At 51.5% G+C, this 13706-nt stretch overlaps 2 protein-coding genes across 3 annotated transcripts in view; one reads left to right on the top strand and one right to left on the bottom strand.

The window, feature by feature from the left end:
- The window catches only part of TMEM63C (transmembrane protein 63C), a 31097-nt gene extending 27806 nt beyond the window's left edge, over positions 1-3291 (bottom strand). The window contains exons 1-2 of one of the 2 annotated variants that reach the window (XM_079308549.1): positions 3118-3291; positions 862-941 (exon numbers count right to left, since the gene is read on the bottom strand). The gene's annotated coding sequence lies outside the window, so the exon portion shown is untranslated. Of the gene's footprint in view, positions 1-861; positions 942-2826; positions 2948-3117 lie in introns of those variants that run through there. The other variant, XM_079308550.1, reaches the window with a different exon arrangement.
- Positions 1-13706, top strand: part of LOC306803296 (uncharacterized protein) — a 119711-nt gene that overhangs the window by 89161 nt on the left and 16844 nt on the right. The window lies entirely within an intron of this gene.

The following is a 13706-nucleotide window of genomic DNA, read 5'->3' as shown; positions in this document are numbered from 1 at the left end:
AATTAAACAACTGATGCCAGTGTTGAAATGCTTCTATACAATGGTGCTCATGCTCCTCAGAGGCTGGACAGCATGATGTTAGGTGAGGGTGACACAGGGCAGCTGGCTGGGAGAGGTAATTCTGTGCCCTCCTCCAAGCTCTGCAGAGACCCAGGGGAACTTGCCGTGCCCTTTCTCACCCATTAACCACCAACAATAGTGCCCCGGGTGATGTGAAGGGCTGTGCACTGCTCTCTGTCTGTCCCATTGTTGCAGTAATAGTGTGAGCAAACTGCAGACATTGTCCCCACCTAATAACGAGGCGTGATCACAGCCTAATTACTAGTCTCAGACACATTTGAAGCAGCAACTTCAAACAAGCTTTGAAAGGATAATTAATCACCTTAAAGTGCAGGTAGATGCCAAGTGGGATCTTTTAAAGCTCTAAGTCCTCTTGTGACAGCTGTTTAAGGACTGGATGTGTTCAAGCCATAGCTGAAAGAAATTAGGACTGGAGCTGCTTCTCCTGAAACAATCTCAAAACAAACCTGCTTTTGCTCTGAGCACAGTGCATCAGCAATTCAATGTTTTCTTCAAACTTGGGGCTAAGTACACAAAATACATTTACAGCATCTAAAGTAAGTAACATAGGAGTGACCACAGTAGAAGGCTTTGGTGTTTGTAGGACTCGTGAAGGAGTCAGCATTTACACAGCACACTGATGTTTGCCAAGGAGTTTAGGTGATTGATTAGTTTAATATCAATTGAATTCACTTGTGGGTGTTAGAAACATTTCTCCCTCTTCTTTGTGTTTTTGGAAGGCTCTCGAAGTCTCTTAAGATGAGAGTATTTCCTGCAAGGAATATTTTAAAGCAGAGACACTCATCCTTTTAGAACTCTGCAGAGATGCAGGTTCTGAAGCTGTGCTGAAATCTGCCTTAGTTCCTGTGGGCCAGAAGTCTCTGCATGGAAGGAGGGCAGTATTTACCTGCAAGGGCCTACACACACACCTCTGATCAGCATCTCCAGCAAGCACCACTATTTCTACCCTGCACAGGACCACCCTATGCTTACCATTGTCAGCAACCACCAAACCAGAGATTAAATAGTTAACCTCAGGGTAAGCTTTGAAGAGGACAGTCATTTCAGAGCACTTCAAATGTTATCATTTCAAAAAAAGAAAGAAAAAAAAAAAAAAAAAAAAAAAAAAAGAAAGAAGAAAAAAAGAGCTGAAAGCATTGGAATGGAGTTTCAGGCGCCAGGATGGAGCCATGGGAAGAAGGCAGAGGTTAAAGCTCACAGGGAAGCCAGAAAAGCCCATATGTGCTATAGAGTCAGAGGCTGCAGGGGTGCTGGTGGCCTCTCTGCTTTTATTTATTACTTATTTGTTTGCCAGTGGCTCTTTGCCAGGATACTTTTGACAAATCCTTCCTGAAGGAGCTGCTTCTGCTTCCCTCTCCATCTGTTGCCCAGCCTTGACCAACACTTTGCAGGGTAGCAGGGAAGGCAGCAAGGCCAAGGCTCTGGTATGGTCTCAGAGACAGTAATTCTGCTTCCTATTTTTCCCACTTTCTCCCCCTCCCCTCTGAATAAATACTGCAAACCACTACAACAGCACCTTTTCTCCCAAATGGCGTATTGTGTTGTCTCTCTTCTGCCCAGACAGGCAGCCTGACCGGTCCTACAGAACTGTAAATCTCCACATGGGGCAAAGTGCTTTCTCATGCCTTGCTTCCCCACCCAGTTTTCCCTTCACACCCAGCTCTCCCACGAACTCTCTGAAAGGGGAAAAGGCTGGCATGTACATCAGTCCTGGAGATGGTGGCTAAACAGTTAAAAGGAAAAAGATGCTCATGCAGAAATAACATCTGCCAGCCAGACAAAGGTCTCTCTCTCTCATTCTCCTGGAAAACACTCCTTCTGTTCAGGAGGTTTCTGAATAGCAAACCCACTGTGCAGCATTGCTGCTGCTAGTGAGGATGGGGAAACAAACAAGGGAGAAGGCAGGGCCTTCATCCACGGACAAATCTGGATGAAATCATAAACTGGGGGAGAGCAGCTTGGCCAGAGCATTAGATTTCCCTGATCTAGCAGCCCTCTCAAAACCATCAGTATAACAAAACTGGAGGGAGAAACTGGGAGAGGTTCCCCCTCCTCTCCCCTGCCAGCACAAAGCATATCTAACACCCTCAGGTGTAGTAGCTCCCAGAAGGAGGATGCTGTGGTCAGGATGACGTGGGGACCGAGCACAAGCCATGACGTGACACAGCGGTGGGGTGACATTTTATCTCACATCCCAGGCCAGTGCATGTGCACTGGGAGAGGACACCAAGGGGCTGTGGCTCGCTCCCTGCTTCTGCCACTAACTTGTTCCAGCAGCCCAGGGGAGCCCCTGTGCCTCGCTGGGCCTCAGTCACCCATCAGTCGGGCTGACACAAGCATTAGTTACAAACACTTTGGTACATGGTCCAAGATGAAGGTGGGCAAACGGTGTCTAATCAGAGCCAAGTACCCAGAAATCTCCCGCAGCACCGATCCAAACCCGCCCGTGCCTCCCGGAGCCGCAGCAGTGCCCTGGCGGGCTGTCCCAGGGATGCCGAGGAGATGCAGGCTCACCCGCCCAGAGCATCCCCCGCCGCAGTCGCACCCACAGGCGCAGCTCGCCGTGGGCGGGCCGGGGTCAGTCCCACGCAGCTTCCTCCGCACCCCAGCCCCCGCACCGCCAGCCCGTGCCCCGGCTCCGTCCTGCACCCAGGGGTGCCAGTGCCACCGCCGCAGCCCCGCTGCCCGCCCGGCCCCCAGCCCGCAGCGCGGCTCCCGCCGGCCGCCGCCTCCGCCCGCACTGACCTGCTGCGGGTCCCGGCCGCTCGCTCCGGCCCTGCGCCGCCGCCTCCCTCCTCCTTTCCCCGCGATCCCCGGGCTGCCCGGCCCCGGCCCGGGCCCGGCTCCGGCAGGGAAGGGGAAGGGGCCGCGGCGCCGCCGCTCCGCCCCCCGCCCGCCCCGCTGCGGCGGAGAGGCCGCGGGCCGCGGGCTGCGCTGCCCGGGATGCTCCCCCCGCCTCACGGTGCCGGGGCCTGCGGAGCTCCGGGCCCCGCTCGGGGAGCCGCAGCCGCCTCCCGGCCCGCCGCTCTGCCTTACCGTGCAGCATCCGTGCGGGAGCAGGCGGCGGCCCGGAGCGCGGAGCGGGCGGGAGCTGCCGGCACAACGCCCGGCTGCGGGTCTGCGCCGCTCGGGCTATTTCTGGGTGTGAGGCTGTGCCCGCCGCAGCCGCCGCTCCGAGCGGCTCCCGCGGCGCTCGGGCTCCTCGGATGGCTGCCCGGAGAGTGCCCCGGGGCGAGCGGAACGGGGCTCCGGGACCACCAGCCGGGGCGGTGGGGCACACGGGGGGCAGCCCCACAGTGGTAGGGGCAGGTAGGTGGGCACATTTGAGACCCCCAGCACCGTTTGCGAAACCTCTCCCCTTGATGAAGCATTGCTCAGATGCTTAGCAGGGGTGGCAGCTAAAAAACTTCCTAGGGGTCTTGTTCCTGCAGAAGATCTCTGCAGGAGAGAGAGGAACCTGACCCATCAGGTGCAAAGTGCCTTGCTTTCCATGAGCGTCCCAGCCTGCTCCCCATTTCTCCAATCCGTGAGAATGCAGGCAGTGCACTCTGTGCCGGAGAAACCACCCTCAGGGCTGCAGTACTGGGTGTCTGCACAGCCAGCATTGTTCCCAAGTGATGGTCAGAGACACATCTGCAAGTGGGCGACCATGGAACCCAGAATGTGGGTTCACCACAGAATGTGACTGAAGAGAAATCTCACTGATATGCCAAGTACTTCACTGCTCCCACCTCCCACCCCTGTATGTGGGACATGTACATCTGGGATAGCACATCTGTGATTTCTCTAGATGCTGAGTAAGTAGTGTTTTTCTGCAGCATCCTCTGAAGGCTTGTTTTGGCTCAGTTCATCTATTTTGGGCTGAGGAAGCACAGTCCAGTGGTTAAACTCCAGCCATTTAAGTAAAGGACCTTCCAGTCTAAAAAAAACAGCTATGAAAATCACCAGGAGAAGCAACAGGGAATTAGCATAATATAAACAGCTGCCAGCAAAGAGTCTTCATTCATACTGCTAGTGGAAATGGCTGGCACAGCTCACAGACCATGAGGAACCAAGAAGTGAAAGCCCGGTGTCCCTTGTAGTGTCTCTTTTTCTAGGCTCTTCAAGGATGAGGTAGTGCTCAGCTGACTTCTGATCTGCTGGAGCATGGTGCTGAGAACAAGTTGGTACAACATGATGGCTTTTGATAAAACTTCAGTTTCATGTAAATGAGTCTCACATAAACGAGACATTTATCTCCAAACAGGAGCTACCATAGCCCAAACAACATGCACTTAAAACTTTTGGGAGCAATTGAATAAAAAAATATTTCCAAATCTCTTTCACTTCTATCTTCTTTAGCCATATGTATGATGAGCAGAAGCCACACAGCTTGCCCTCTCACTCCAGACAAGCCAGTGCCAGTTCTACAGCATCACTGAGGCTTGGAGACCTTGACTGCTGCTGTACATCAGGGGACACTGTCCATCTCAGCAGAGAGCAGAGATGACCGTGCCAGCTTAGTAATGGGAGCATGTGGGGGAAACAAATCCATAGGGATTTTCTAAAATGCCTCATGACTGTGATCTACCACTGGGCCTCCAGTATTTGATTACCTACTTCTGAGCAAGTAAAGACTACTTTTCATAAGCCATGGCTTCTCTGACATACTCATCTGGAAGTCAACATGTTTGATCACTTAAATTGACAAACACTGCTGGGAAATGTTGACTTCTGAGCAGATCTGGCAATCTTGCTGCTGTGAGCTGCCCCAGTCCCAAAGGAACACCCTCTCCCTTTCCATTGGCCTGCCAAGACATGAGGGATTACACAAAACTGGACAAACCTAACCTTTGTCTAAGTTGTCCCCTGGAGATACCTGTTTCTTCCTGCCTCTGGCCCAAATTGTGCCTAGTTGGAATAAGAATAGAATAGAATAGAATAGAATAGAATAGAATAGAATAGAATAGAATAGAATAGAATAGAATAGAATAGAATAGAATAGAATAGAATAATAAACAAGAAAGGAAATACAGAGCAGCCCCAAAAGGGAGATAAACTCCCTCATTTTCTGTTGTATACTGGGCCTCAGTGGCAATGATTTTGGCCCAAGAAGAGCCTTACAGGTGCAATCTCACAAGGGTTCAGGCATCCCATGGTTTTTAAGCCCTCCACATGCCTCAGAAGCATGAGTGGTGTGTGGCTCAGCTCCAGCTCTGTATCTCAAGGAGCACAATACCTCCTTCCTGCATCACTTATAACCCTGAAGCAGTGTGGGAGAGACGTGGAGCTGCAGCCAGAGGCAGCAGGAGGATGAGGTACAGGGAGCTGCTCGGCAGCTGGGACTGTAGCACTGCATCCTGCTGTCTGTATGAATCTCCCAATTGTAATGCCTCTTTTTCATCATTTATGGCTTTAATATTTATGCTGAATTTCTCCAGGCAGACTGAGGGACTCAGGCTGAATTTGTCTAGACACATTTCGAGCAAGACAGTGCAACTGTTCCTGAGAATGACATCCATGGGAAAAGGCTGTTGTGTCTATGTTTTTTTTTTTTAAAGGCTGTTCGTTTGCCCTTGGGTAGCACCAGTGTCTCTGAGCTTTAGAGTCAAATACTGGCAAAGGTGTGGACTTTAGCTGGAGATGTGCCTTTGAATACCCCTATGGAGCTGATGCTTGTGAAACTGGAAAACTGCAATTTGCCCAGAGCAGCAGCAAACTTTAAGGGTCAGGGAATGAAAACACCCTTTAGTCCTCGATCCCTGCACCTGGAGCCAGCTTGCCTGTGTTTGTGTTCCTGGCTGACAGCCCAGCTTGGCATGGCTCATGGCACTGCCAGGATATCCCCATGCTGGCTGCTCCACAGCAGGATGAGTGGGCCAGCTGGAGTGTGGTGAGCACAGCACACGAGCCAGTGGCAAATGATTGTCTGTAGGCAAAGGTTGAAGAGAGCCCTGACCTCCCTGGTGCAGAGTGGGAGCCAGTGCAGGTCTCCTCGGGGTAGACAGAGTGGTCAGGCCTGGATTTGGAACCTGGGAGGTGAGGCTTGAAATGGGCAAAAGCCCAAAATGGCATAGCACAGTCCTGCATGTGGTCTGAGTCTTTCTTGTCTGCAAACCACTTCTAGGATGGAATTACTTATTTCCTTGGGGGGCTGCTAGAATCATGCCATTATTTTCATGCTGCAAAAGCAGGAATTAATTTCTTCTCATTCCTGGACAAGTGGGAGATTACCCCCGGGAAGAGGTGGAAGCTCACACCTGCGGAGGTTCGAGCTCCGCTGACCCGCGGTGCTGGTTGGATCCCCCTGGCACTGCAGGGCTCCAGCCCCGACCGTGGGCGCACGGCATTCCTTCCATCTGGACTGGAGCCCCGGGAAGCGGAGTCCACGCAGTTCAGACACTGTGGGAGGGGTTGCTGAAGCCCTGGCCCCGCCAGAGCTGTGTCCCCCCAGACCTGCCGGCCTTTCCCCGCGCTGCCTGCCTCCTTCCCGGAATATCTGCTGCCTGCCGTAACTAAGGAAACGGAGCTCCTGCCGGAGCCGCTCCTCGCAGTGCGCACATCGGAGGGCGGAGAAGCTGCGGGCACCGCCGCGGGCTGAGGCAGCCCCATCCCCATCCCCATACCCAGTCACATCCCCAACCCCATCCCCATCCCCATCCCCAACCCCATCCCCAACCCCATCCCCATCCCCATCCCCAGCCCCATTCCCAGCCCCATCCCCAGCCACATCCCCAACCCCATTCCCAGCCCCATCCCCATCCCCAACCCCATTCCCAGCCCCATTCCCAGCCCCATTCCCATCTCCAGCCCCATCCCCATCTCCAACCCCATCCCCAGCCCCAGCCCCATCTCCAACCCCATCCCCAACACCATCCCCAGCCCCATCCCCCAGTCCCATCCCCAGCCCCATCCCCAACCCCATCCCCATCCCCAACCCCATCCCCAACCCCATTCCCAGCCCCATCCCCATCCCCAGCCACATTCCCAACCCTATTCCCAGCCCCATCTCCATCCCCAACCCCATTCCCAGCCCCATCCCCAGCCCCAGCCCCAGCCCCATCCCCAGCCCCATTCCCAGCCCCATCCCCAGCCCTGCCGGGGCACACCGGGCTGCCCCACAGCCGCTCCCAGAGCCCGAGTTGCGGGCAGCACTCCCGCAGGCAGCCTGAGCTCGGCAGAGGCGGTGCCGCGCTCCCGCAGCGCCCCGTGCGGGAGGCTCCGGGCCCTCCGCTGGGTGCCTGCCGGGGACCCCCGGCCACAGGCAAGGTGCTTTTCCCTTCCCACACGAGACCATGGCACTCAGGCCGTGCCACAGGAGAAGCTAGAACGGCTGCAGCAGAGGCTGAGCCACCATCACACCAGCCACCTCAGTTCCGTTAATTAAAAAAGTTAATTTATTAATTTTCAAGTGCTCGCCCCAGACCTTCTCAGGGCTCTTTGGAGGCAGCTTGCTTTGGGAATAGCTGAGAAACTGGGGCCGTAGTTACCACACTGGGAAATCATCTCTCCCCCATGCCAGCTCCCTCGTGGTTTGGTGTCTGCATGCTTATAATTTCAAATCTGCTTCAAAAATCACCCACCATCCAGGCTGCATGACCACACACTAATCAATTGCATTAAAATATGCTAATTGGCTCTTCCCTGTTGCCAGTCAGGTGGGACAGTACTTGCAGGCACAGGATTTCTCTGTGACTCTGTATCTCTGTTCTTTGGCTGGCTTGGGTAAGCAGGATAGATAAGCACCACCAGCCCTGCTCCAAAAGGCACCATAGCTTGGCCCTCAGCACAGGCAGCCCAAGTTGTCCAAGTACAGCCTAACCCCAGCATGCTCATCTTCACAAATACCATCCCCAGCCCTCCTGCCTGTCAGCCACTACTGCCTGCAGCAGCATTTCTGTGGATGCTCCCACCTGCTCCTGCATCACCACAAGAAAGGGGTGCAGCTTCTTGCTGGGGCTTTCCTCTCTTCACCCCAGCATTCTGCCACTAATCAAATGTTCTTCCACTTTACCTTACCCTCATACTGTGTTAGCAACATGGAACAGTTCATTCACCTCCTTGAAGAAGGACCGAGGGGAGAGCTGGACATTCAGGCTTGCACTTGATAGCCCCAATCCAGCTTTTGTGCATCAAACATCCTTGCAGTATTCTGCAAACAGGTAGTCTGCACTTCCTCAGATATCAGGCCTGCTGCTCACCTACCCTCAACACGACATTCTGACATGGTGTAAGGACCCCTGTGTCTGCTGTCAAAGCCTGGGACGTGCTGTGCCACTTCCTTGTGGAGATGGATGCAGAAAGGAACACGGGTTCATTTACTCTGTGTAAAATACATCTCCCTCTATTAGACAAAAGTGTATGAGTGAGAAATAAAATAAATACATGGTTACATGGAGCATGAAATGGAGGCCATGGATCAGAGTGCAATGTTTTCTGGAAGTGTGAGGGAAATTATCCCTCTGCTTCAAGAGGTGCAACTGGTAATTCCTGACATAAGAGGAAAAAATCCAGGCTGAGCACTTGACCTTCTGAAGCAGTAAATGGCATTTTTATGATGTTTAGAGCAATGAAAGACCAATTGCAGATAGACCAGGGGAAAGTGATGGTAGTTTTAATGAGAATGACAGCAGATAATAGGGGAAAGATGTAAGCTAACGGGCTGAGCTGGGAGAGGCAGTGAGGAAGATGCACATCATGTAATGAACCATACTGTTGTGGCCAAATGCAGGGCTCTGCATGCAGGCTGTGACTGCCCACATGCCAGCCTTCCTGGGAGCAAACACTCAATGCACTGATGTTCTCCCTGGCTAAAACAGTTGCCAGCAGCATAGCTAGCTAATGCACAGTGGCACAGTCCTTTGTGAAAGTCATTAACTCTAAATAGGCTGTCTCATAAACAAAATATTCCACAAAAACTTCTTTACTAAGTAGCTCATTGGCCCTTCTTCTATGTAAAGAATAGTGCCAGAATTAAAAAAAAAAAGGAAAAAAAAAAAAAAAAAAAAAAAAAAAAAAAAGAAAAAAAGAAAACAAACACAAAACAACACAACAAAAAACAAATAAAAAGGAAGGGCTGTTTTAGGTCAGAAAACAGGTTTGTGTAGGTCATCATTCTGTTTCTGGAAGTGGCTGGCAGCAAACACCTTGAGAAGAGCATAAGAACATAGCAGGTGGGTGAAGCTCCTTTAGTGTCCTCTCCCATACACCAGCAAACACACCATTCCTGAAAGAGATTCAGAAGCATATAAAATGTGAACATCCACAGCACTTTGCAGCAAGATGTTCCCTTGGCAAAGACACACATTTTATGAAGGGTACAAAGCCTCCTTGTGTCTCTTCTGACCCACTGACAAGCTACTTTCACCCATTTCTCTGCCTGGAACATGTGATCAACATTTGAGCCTAGTCAACAACAAAGAATTATTTACTGATTTCCCTGTTCATGCTGCTGGCTTTACCTATGTTTTTACTGTTTGTATAATTTATCACATTCAACTTCATTTATCTGCTATGAAAATGGGCTGAGAGATTTGGGATTGCTTAGACTGGAGAAGAGAAGGGTCCAGGGAGAGCTTATAGCAGCCTTCCAGTACCTAAAGGCAGTGTAAAAGAGAGCTAGAAAGGGACTTCTAGTAGGTAGCGATAGGACCAAGGGGCAGTGGTTTCAAGCTTAAAGAAAGTGGGCTTAAATTAAGTATTATGAAGAAATTTTTTACTGTGAGAATAATGAGGCACAGGGCACAGGACCAAGTTGATCAGAGAAACTGTGGTGGCCCCATCTCTGAAAATGCTCAAGGCCAAGGCTGCATGGGGCTTTGACCAACCTGTTCTAGTAGAATGTGTCCCTGCTGATTGCAGGACATTGGAAATAGGTGATGTAGAAAGTTCCTTCCAACCCAAACCACTCTGATTCTATGCATCTATTCTTGGCACCTCTTTTATCCCTTTCTTCCTTTCCACATGCACTGAAATGAAGGCAGCACTCAGGTGGAGATAATATGGAGTTTATCAGGCTGGAGTTATGCCTGGGAGAAGCTGGGAAGGCTCAGCTGAACTGAAACCAGAAGGGAAACATGAGTGAACGACAAAAGATTTATGGCCAATAATGCCACCCCACGACAAGCAGAGTCCTAAAACACTGTTGGTCACTGCTGATCACAGCCCTACATCTGTCTGGTTCCTGATCCACCTTCCCAGGTAGCTCAGCAGCTGGCAGCTCTGCCAGTGCTTCAGCAGAGCTCCCAGTGCCGCAGGGAGAGCTCCAGCATAGCCAGAAAAGGCAGATACAGCAGCTCTTTTGCTCCCTGTTGGTGACCAATGTAATATGTGACATAATGAACAAGGAGAAAGTGCTGCACCTCCCAGGCAAAAGCTTGAAGAACTCCTGCAGCATATTCAGCCACATTGCAAAAGAGCATCCCGCTGCAGCGAGTAGGGTTCACATCTGAAGTATATTTTATCTTCCTGTACTGAGGATTTGCAGTGTCAATTTGGGGAGCTGTGGCTGGGGGATGCTGGACAGGGAGACAGGGCAGAGATCTTTCCTGGGAGGTGATGGTTGGGTCTCACCCCACGCCCGCGAACGCGCTCGCCCTGTGACACCGCGGGCAGCCGCGCACTCCTCGCCTTCCTCCGCTCCCTCCTCCCGCAGCTCCCGGCGGCTTCCCGGCGCCATCTGCCGGCCCTGCCCGGCATCCCTGCCACGCCCAGGGCCGTGCCGTGCCGTGCCGTGCCGTGCCGTCCCCAGGGGCTGTGTCCCTCCATGTGCTGCCCATCCCCAGCACCCCGCCGGCCGTTCCCCAGACTCACCTGTCACGCACGGACCTGCAGCTGTTCCCTGGCTGTGTCGGAGCTGGAACAGCGGCAGGGGGACGGTGCCCGGGGATGTTTTACAAGGAGGGTGAGTGCTGTAAGGGTGCCAGGGAAGCCCCCTGACCCTCTCATCCCAGCCATCACCCCAGCCTCTCTGCTGGATCTTTCTGACCCCGGCCATCCTTGTTCTTTCCAGCATTCATATCACACCAAAATCCCCTCCATCCCCTCATCTTCACCTCTTCCATTCTTTTTTCACAGCTCCTTTATGTCCTGTCCTCCACATCATGCCAGGGTTCCCTCTGCTGAGCTCTCCACTGGGGTCTTCTTGGCCCTGGTCCCCTTGAATCCCCAAAAGTGACCTTGTCCTTGCTGTCCACAGTACAGCCACTGCTCCCTCCTCTCCCAGAGCAGAAGGTGCCTGCTGCCCTTTCCAATTCCATGGGACAGCTCCCTTCCCCAAGCTGTGAGTGAAGCAGATTCTGACTTCTGCTTCTGGCAAACATTTTGGAAATCTAGCTACTGGCTATGCTTGCCCCAAATCCACCAGACAGGAATCTAAGAGAAGCAAGTGAAGACAAGTCTGGAAAAAGTCCAAGTCTCACTGCTATGGAACTTCTCCCTTACATTTCTTCCTCATTTTTCTATTTCCTCCCTTAGCTCTTCAGTGGGTCTTCAGATGGGTGTAATTTACACTTCTTGCTATTTACACTGTGGTCCTCAGTAGTTATCCCCTCCAGTCCTCCCCCGAGGAAAACCAGTGCTTCTCCAGTGCAGTGCTCTGGTTTTCCTCACTCAGTCACTACCCCTGCAAGGAGGGGTGATATAACTGAAAGTGTTGTCCCACAGGAGACACCACAGGGGCTCTGTAGTCCCTGGACTACCACTGGCCTTTGGAGGTGCCCAAAAGCTTGGGGATAAGGGAAATTACAATCTGACACATGCATGCTCTTTCTTCTGCCAGACCCATGTGTAGTTGACCTTGATGCAGTGCCATCAGTTTAACCTTAGTCTCACTCAAAGCAGTGCTAAGGTCTTAATTTGTTTGATACTGAATACATCAGGTGGTTCTTGGAAACTGGCAAACAGCTACCCATGATCAAATCATGGATTTCTTTTTCTACAGCTGAGAAAAGAAGGTATAATCTCAACTATTTTATTTGGCTCATCTAGGGAGTTGTTATTTCTAGAACAAAGTTTACCCTGCAGCCCTGCCTGGCCAGAGGTGGTATTGGCCTCAGGGGCCTGGGGTTTGCTCCCAATGTTTGTAGGGATAGCTTGACCACCCTCACCCTCATCCCCATCCTTCTGGCACAGAGAAAGAGTTGTCTCCCTTGAAATGGGAGCTGGGAAAAGGTGAGCATGGGGCTACCTCCAGCCTCCTGAGAAGAAGACACAGTTCTTTCTCTTCTTCCTAAACAGTACTTTGAATTTCTTCTGTTAAAGCAAGCCAGATTGGCTCCAGGAAAAGGAGCTGTTCCTCCCCAGTAGGGACAGAGCTGCCCAGAGGATGCCCTGGCTGGTGATGGCACTGAACAGGTGTCTAGCTCAGAGCTGCACAGAATGCACCTTGACTAAGGGGTCAGTGTGGGAATCCCCTCCATATGGACACCTGACTGGCAGAGATAATGGCCCTTCCTCTGAACCAAATCTGGGGCTGAAATATGTGCTTGGAAAGTCAAGTGCCTGGACTCAAGTTGCTCCTAAACTTGCCATGGTTTGAGCCCAATGTCTGTCATAACAAAGGATGGGATGGGATGGGATGGGATGGGATGGGATGGGATGGGATGGGATGGGATGGGATGGGATGGGATGGGATGGGATGATCCATCTCTTTCAATGGAGCTGGGCAAACATGTGTAGCACATGAAAAGCAAGAAACAAGATGTTTTGACTTGGCATTGAGTGGCTGAGGGCTTGGTCTCTGCTCCCAGTGCTGTTAGTGTATCTTATGTAAGAGATCATAAATGAAAGCTGCAGCCACTGGGATAGGTGGAAATGAAGCAGGCAGGGTCTGGCCCTCCATGTAGCAACAGTCAAAATCAGTCAGTTTAAATCATTGCCACCTGCAGTGTGGCTGGGTGGTGGTCATGTGCGGTACATGTAGTACACTGGCTGCTAGCTGGCATTTTTGAAGAGCAAAAATAATTTAGGAGCTGCTTTTACAGACCCAGTGGAGGGACATCTTGATAACAGAGGCAGCAGCCATGTGACAGTGGGGAGAGAGATTGCTTCTCCCAGAGCACTGCTGCAGCAGGCAGGAGGATTAATCCAAGTCTATTTTCTGGAATTGATTTAACACTGTGTTCATTTATCTGCAGCTTCTGCTGAAACATTTCATATTTCAGATCTGATTTCAATGTTTCCAAGGCTGAAAGGCTCTTTTCTCTGGGGAGTAGCAGTTCTACAAGAGAACAACAAGTAGGAGCCCTAGGGAAGCAGCAGAGGGAAGGAATATTTTATCTTTAGTAACTGGTCATTTCCATTTTGGAGGCAGTGAAAGAAGAACCATCTGGTGTGTGCTGAATATTCACTACTTAAACAATGACTAGGTTATGAATATGTGCATGTGTTATTGTTATTTATTATTTATAGGATTCCCTAGGTGTGTTTGACACTTCACCAGCAGAAAGGAAGACCAGGGCTCCTGCATCTTGATGTGCCCAGTACAAATTTGACACAAAGCATCCAATTTGCTCAAAGCATCCAATGATGGCAGACGAGGGTTGGGAAGCCAACTGGGGATGAGAAGGAAGAATCCAGACCTGTGAAAAAGGGCAGTGCACAATTTCTGGAGCAGTAGCTGCTTCTGTTGACAGAAGATTGCTTCA

Source organism: Erithacus rubecula (genome assembly GCF_903797595.1).
Source record: "Erithacus rubecula genome assembly, chromosome: 6".
NCBI lineage: Eukaryota > Metazoa > Chordata > Aves > Passeriformes > Muscicapidae > Erithacus > Erithacus rubecula.
The sequence above is the reverse complement of the archived record's forward strand: the minus strand, read 5'-3'. Positions and strand labels throughout refer to the sequence as shown.